The following is a 7,097-nucleotide window of genomic DNA, read 5'->3' as shown; positions in this document are numbered from 1 at the left end:
GTTTTGCTGTTTCTGTGTCGGTTTAAATGGGCCATAACCATAGAAAACCATGAACTCGATGCGAATACGCCAATGACTGGTCGGAGCAAAAAAAGAATGGAGGGTTCGTGTTTTTTACCTAAACACATCCTGGTCCAAGTGTAACCTTCGGTGAAATGAACTATTTTATGACCATTATGATTATTCTTATATCGTCCATTATGCGTCAAGTGCGTGCATTTTCATTGCATACTATTCACTTTTATGAAAGCACTCGGTTAGCATTGAAATAATTTTCTTAAGTGTTTTTAACTAGAATGGAGTAAGGTTGGTACTCATAAAATGTCGTTAATGTCAACGTTGGCCACAGCTATTGAATTGATATAACAGAAATGTCGAAAGTGGTTGAAAAAGATAGAAGATAGAGAACATCAGTGCTTTTTAGAATTGAGGCCTGCTCATTCAAATAGTAAACCAGATATTTTAATAATTATAAAATGGCAACTTGGGCACTTTATTTTTAGAAAAGATCTGCAAAGACAAATTTGAAAAATGAACACTCCAGTATTGACACAGTACTTGATCAATTGATTATGCTAATGAATGTGGAATTAATATACACAGGAAACAATTCCCTATCACTGCTTCAGATGCATTTCCTCTTTTGGACTTTTAACCAACATTACAACTTTTCTCAAGCAACTGCATATTATGGGTCAATAATTTAATTTTCCTCCAGAGCAAGAATGAATCATAGACTTAATAAAGCGTGGACTGGCCCTGCGAGAGAGAACATTGTCCGGAGAATGAGATGCAAAGCTTTTGGGCCTTGTCAAAAGATTGAGGTTAATCTTTGTTTACGTGCGTGAATATCGTGAAATAAATATTTACTTTTTTGCGTTTCTAGCTCTCGATAGTGGTTGTTTGTAGTGATTTTTGTGAAGTGACTTGCGGTTGTTTGAGTGTTAATAAAGTGAAGATTATTGTTCATTAGTTTTCAGCTTTCGGCAGTAGTTGAAGTGATTTCGGTGAAGTGGTGTAGAATTTTCATAGTTTTATCATTACTGTTCTTTTTTTCACCCTTTCACTTTTTATATTTTCAGGAAGTAGTAAGTAATCATGCCTTGGACTTGTGCTGCATTCAATTGCAAGGCTCGATATAAGAAAGGCGAAAATTTGAAATTTCATTCGTAAGTAGTCTTGGAGTGATTGTGATTGTAGTTGTAGTAAAATGGTATAATTTTAGATTTCCGAAGGATGAAATATTAAGGAAAAAATGGACTTTAGCTTTGAGGAGAATACATTTTAACCCGTCAGCTAGTTCAAAAATTTGCAGTAGGCATTTCAAGGACGAGGATTACTATGGCAATAATGTCCTTAAGAAGGAAGGACCAGATACAGCTGAGCTCAATCTTTTTGATATTTGTGATATCCTAGATGAGTGAACGATCTCCTTAGCGGAGAGTGTGAAAGCCCACCGAGAAGAGAGAATTTATCTATTACGCTGACAGGCTAAAGTCGTATATTCAATAAAAAATTAATATTAAATTTAATAAAAATCTGTCCAATTTTATATTTTTCACATCGCTAATGTTATATACAATATTTTCAATAAATACCTTTCAACTGATAATTTTATTTATTTATCATCCTTCTTGGGGACTTAGATAAACCTTTAGGTTTAAAGGAATACCTCTGTATGTGTTCTGTATTGCTAAAAGCACCTCTACTCAAACAATTAATTATTCAAATATTTTTTTCAACTATCTTGACTGGGAATTTAGGGAATGTTGGGTGTTCAATATTTCGAACTGTTTCTTTGACATACTTAAATCTCAGTAATTGTTTTCCTGAAAACTATATAAAATAATTGATTCATAAAATTAATTGAAGGAAGATTCAAACCAATTTAAAATTTGATTGTACCAAAAAACGCACTATTACTTGCCTTCTATCTTCAAATAGTGCATACTAGTTATTTCCCTTATTTTAGGGTTTTTTCTCCGAAAATTTCCCCATAAATTAGTTCTCTTACATAAATATTATATATTTCCATTGATTCAAGTAACGATTTTGCAGTAATAGGACCTGAAACCAGAAATAAAAATAATTTTCGCTCGGATGGATTTTCGATCAAATTCGTCAATTGCTAACAAATTTCAAAGCATAATTACCTCAAACTGATTTCTGATGATTCCTCAATATGTTTATAAATTATTTTGGTCAAAATAATCATAAGTTTCTTTCAGAATACTAGAAAAATTCGTGTTTGACCAATGCTTTACCTTAGTGGAATTAAATCTTTAGCCCAAAGTATGTCTATCTCTCTCGGTGATTCTCTCTCTAATGCTCCGGACATTCATTTCTTCCCGAAAGTCACGTGACGGCAAGTCCATATATTATTATGTCTATGGAATGAATATATTCAAAAACTGATCTCTTCCTTCCTTGCTTTCCATGCAAAGAACTGGAAGAGGAATCCTTTTAATCAGTTTGCATAAACGTTAATTCGTTGGAATTCATTTACTCCTTGACCAAAAAGTTGGGGAGCCGACAATGCTGAATCGGAATTTACTCGAGCGTCGTTGGCACCTAGTGGATTTTGAAGATTAGATGGTAGAAAGAAAAAACGGTTCTATGATGTATGCACTTTCACCGGTGGGGAAAGCGTCTGCAGGTTTTCAAAGATGTACAAAAATCGTCAGGTGTACGTACTCCTGCGTGTCAGATTAAGATACTGTATAAGCCCTACGTTTATGATAATAATTTCATGCTAATCAGACAGATTGCGTGGTGGGGCTGGCCGTACGTAAGAGTGGAAATTTTTTTTCGAGCGTGTTTAAACGTAGAAAAAATTGCTTCGGAGAAAATTTGTAGAAAAGGGTACGCTCTACAACTTTTATAATGAATGCGAAAACAATTTGAAGCTCAGGAGAGGAGATAATTCAAGAAAAACTCATTTTTGTGAACTTTATGGCTAATTCTTATTGTTTCGATTTGCTGAAACTGCCGGATCATATTTTCCCGTTATTCTTTAAAATAAGACAAAAAGCTACCGCGCTCCAGAATGTACACGTGACGTTTTGTTTTGCAAGTTTGGCGCCCTTCCACACATTTTCGTCTCGCTTAAATTGTCAGATTGAGAAAATATATACTTTTCAACTTGTAATTAACCACATATATCTTAATGTGACATGCTCGAGTATGTACAATGATCGTTTTTTTTTAATATGCGTAAAACGGACAACAAAGCGCTGATTTAAAGCCCAAAAAAACTCATATTTTCGTAGTATATAGCGTGAAATGTGTCGAATTTCCATGGTCAACCGAGTGCTTTTATAAAAGTGAATGGACTATACTCAATTAGACAGACGAACAGATTATACGATTTCTACAAAATGAGTTTTAAACCACGACACGTGTTTCGGTATCAGAATAGCATCTTCCGGTGGGTGGAGGTAAACGAGTTATCCTTTAACTGTCCGTACTTCCTCCAAAAAATCGAGTCGATCATCTGCGTCAAAATAAAGCTGTCTCGGACAACCGCGTCCTACACGTCCGCGCCTCGCAACAAGCATATCGAATTTCCCAAACGGACAAAAAGGCTATCAATTTCGGCCGAGCGGCCGACGATGATCAATCCTAATCAAAGTTGGCTTGTAACGCGCCATGGGGAAACAAAAGACGGAAGACTTTAACGGCGCACCGTAACTTATTAGCTAGTAAATCGTCGGTGTAAGTATGTGTAAACAGGGCGTTTTTTTTTTCGCGAAAAACGAAAGCGGGGCCGCTGTGCCCTGCGTCGTATATCTCAGGCTGGTCGGGGGTATATTGCGCGCGACCTACGCTGCTATTGGCCAGTGCCGTAATTCGACGGTTACGAGTCCTGCGTAACCCCTCATATCGCCAGAAGAGTTTTCTGAACTTGTGCCATCGGGAAAATATTGAAACTGCGTTCTGGAGAAATCAAGAGTGGGGTGAATCCAGCCAAATCCTACCTAATACACACCAAAAAAGGTAAAGTGCGCCATCTGTCAGCAACCAGGCTAATTTCACATCGTGAATAAGTAGCTATAGTGCATTCACTTCTACAAAAGCAGTTGATTGATCATGGAATAATTTCTTTGAGTTTTTCTAATTAGAATGGTGTAAGGTTGGCACGCATGGAATGTCGTTAATGTCAAAACGACGTTGCCAAAACTATTAATAAGAAGATTTAGCAGAGGAAGAGGAGGAGAGCTGGACTTTTAGCACCTCCTACAGGGTGCGTCAGAGCTGAATGAAGAGTTTCAGAGGACCATATAAAACAATGGTAAAAGTTGAAAACAAACGTTTCTCTATATGTGAATCAGTCGAAAATGTAGTTTTTGTACTTAAGCTTGTAATAAGGTTTTATATTTCGTAATGTTAAATGTTATGAATTTGTAATTAAAGAGTAGTGGACTGTATGAAAAGATAATTGAGTTGGAGATGGTATAAAAACATTTATTGAGTATCGTTCACAATCATAAAATGAATATGTCACCTGCATGAAGCTAATACAGTAAAAGCAACTAATATTAACCACATCTATAAACTCAGAGAGACAATATCCAACTAAAAACAAGAGATGGTCCAGAGCAGTTCAAATGAGAAGTAACTTGATGTCAGACTTAGACGTTGAGGAGTTCAATAAATTCAATATCAACACAACGGTTACACAGTGATAGGGCAATCAATTGAAAATTGATTGCGAGAGCCTCCTTATTCTATCAGAAAACGCGAAGGTTAGAATACTGAATTTTAAAGAGAAGACGCGAGAGTACAGATAAATAGGCCCGAGGTGAAACTGCAATGTCTAAGTCTGATCATCAACGAGAAATCGATACATTAAATTTGAGTTGATCAATAATGTTAATGTAAGTATGAGCAGAACAAGAGTAGCACAAGTTAAATGAGAAGCACAGAATTAATGAATTTGAGAAGCACTAAAATATTAAAAATAATATGAAAAGGGCAATAAATTCTAATTAAATGAGAAGTTCAATAATAATTAATTAAATGAAAAGGACAATCATAATTAATCTGAGAAGAACATATTATAGTATAATTCATATACAGTGAGATGATCTTGAAGAGTGCAAAAATTTATCAATGAATTCAACATTTACAGAGACGAACTGCTTACAAGTAAGCACGATTAGAACATTCATCAGAAAAACAGAAGAAACAATTGATAAATTAAGAGAAGTCATGAGAGTACTGAGTTAAATAAATCTCTAATCGTAGATTTTGAGAGTAAATGTGTAGTTTTTCACTTCTGAAAAACACGGAAAGTGGGGCCGCTGCGTCGTTCAACCAGCGCACCGCCGAATCGGGGTACCATACGTGGCCACCGGAGCTGGTCAGGAGCGTCGACTAGAGAGAGGTCGGAGGGGGGCTTCGCTCAATTTTTAACACGTAAAGAACTTACTTTGGGGTGGCTACCTTTTCGAAATTTTCCATTACTTTCCTGTGTACACCCCTACTCTGAGTATTATGTTGTGCTGGTGTGGATACACAGGGGGTGCAGAACGCACCTAGCGGTGAACCGTCGTAGATCTGTGGCGTCTTATTTCAACCCGTAACCTTGCTGATTTCCGACACTATTGTCCGTTAAGTGTGAGTCTTAGTTTCCGGCTGGCGAACCAGTCCGTACATCCTTCATCGCGTTTGTGATCGCATCCCCCTTTTTCATTCCGTCCGTTTCACTCCGTAAACTCACAACTTTATTGTTACTTGTATTTGATTCCGAATAAAACCTGTTCAAGTGTGATTCCTTTTACGAGTCGACAAATAAAATTTATGTACGTCGATTTTCACTAGTTGTCGTTAACACCCCAGACACCGCGAAAACTTGTCTTCAAAATTTATTCTAAGAAACATAAGGTGTTTTCAAAGTGAGGCTTCTTTTGACAGAAGGAAGAAATCATAGAAATGGGCCATTCCACCAAAAATTGTCTATATTGAATGTTCAAGATGGCTGAGCTACAACCTCTAGCTAGAAGTTCGAAAAATTTCATTAAATTTAGACTCCGGCACTGGAAAAACGAAACAAAACATTAACATAGCATGGTTCAGTACATGCCAGTCTATCTGATTAGTTGCATCAGGTCACTTAAAAAAATGGTTGTAGCGTGCGATTTGGGGTAAAAAAAGTGTAGAAAATTGGGAGAGTTTATTGCAAGTGCTTATGTTCACAAAGTGCTATTATTGCTTTCCTATTTAATCCCATTTTTACGGCGATTGTTGGAGGGTTGAAAAAAGAAGTAGATTGTGACGACCATTGTGAAAAAATTTGTGAATGACTTGAACGAATTTTATTGGTCAGATTTTGATATAATAGATATTCACTTGGTCTTAAGTTTTTTTCTGTCAGTTGGTATCGACATGAGTCATTACATAAAATCATTTAAGTTACTAAATAATGGAAAAATTCGGCATTCCTGAGTTTCCATTTATATTCCAAAGCAAAAATCGAATGGGCCAATATCCTAAACGAAACCATATTGATGAGTCAGTCATCACTAGATAGGTTTTTATCTCGTGATGATAACAAATGATCTAGGATCTATGAGGTCTAGTTATTTACATGGAAAGTATAATAATCCATGTAAAATAAGAATTGAACAACAACTTCCACAAAATATTTTAATGATTTTACGACAATTGTTTCATCAGGTTATCTCAAAAATAATATTCCCTAGACATCAACCTATATATTCGAAGGTTGATGTCTAAGTAATATTATATTTTAATAATCTGATGAAACCACAATGTTAGCGAAACAATTGTCGTAAAATTATTGAAATATTTTGTGGAAGTTGTCGTTTAATTCCTTTCTAATAACGATTTATTTTACTTTAAATGCAAATTACTAGACCTTCAATCAGTTATTATATAAGCATTAATTATTCCCATAACATATATTCGAATTTATTTTTCTTTAAAAGTAAATATACATTATAAAGAAACGTAAATAGTGAGACCTTCATGTCTAGACACTACAGCATAAAGCGCTAATTTAAAACCCAAAAACTTTCTGAGTAGTGTCATAACCTCAATCGCCAAACGACTGCCTTTATAAAAGTGAATAGATC

This window comes from Coccinella septempunctata, chromosome 9, assembly GCF_907165205.1.
Source record: "Coccinella septempunctata chromosome 9, icCocSept1.1, whole genome shotgun sequence".
Lineage (NCBI taxonomy): Eukaryota > Metazoa > Arthropoda > Insecta > Coleoptera > Coccinellidae > Coccinella > Coccinella septempunctata.
This window is presented reverse-complemented; position numbering follows the sequence as displayed.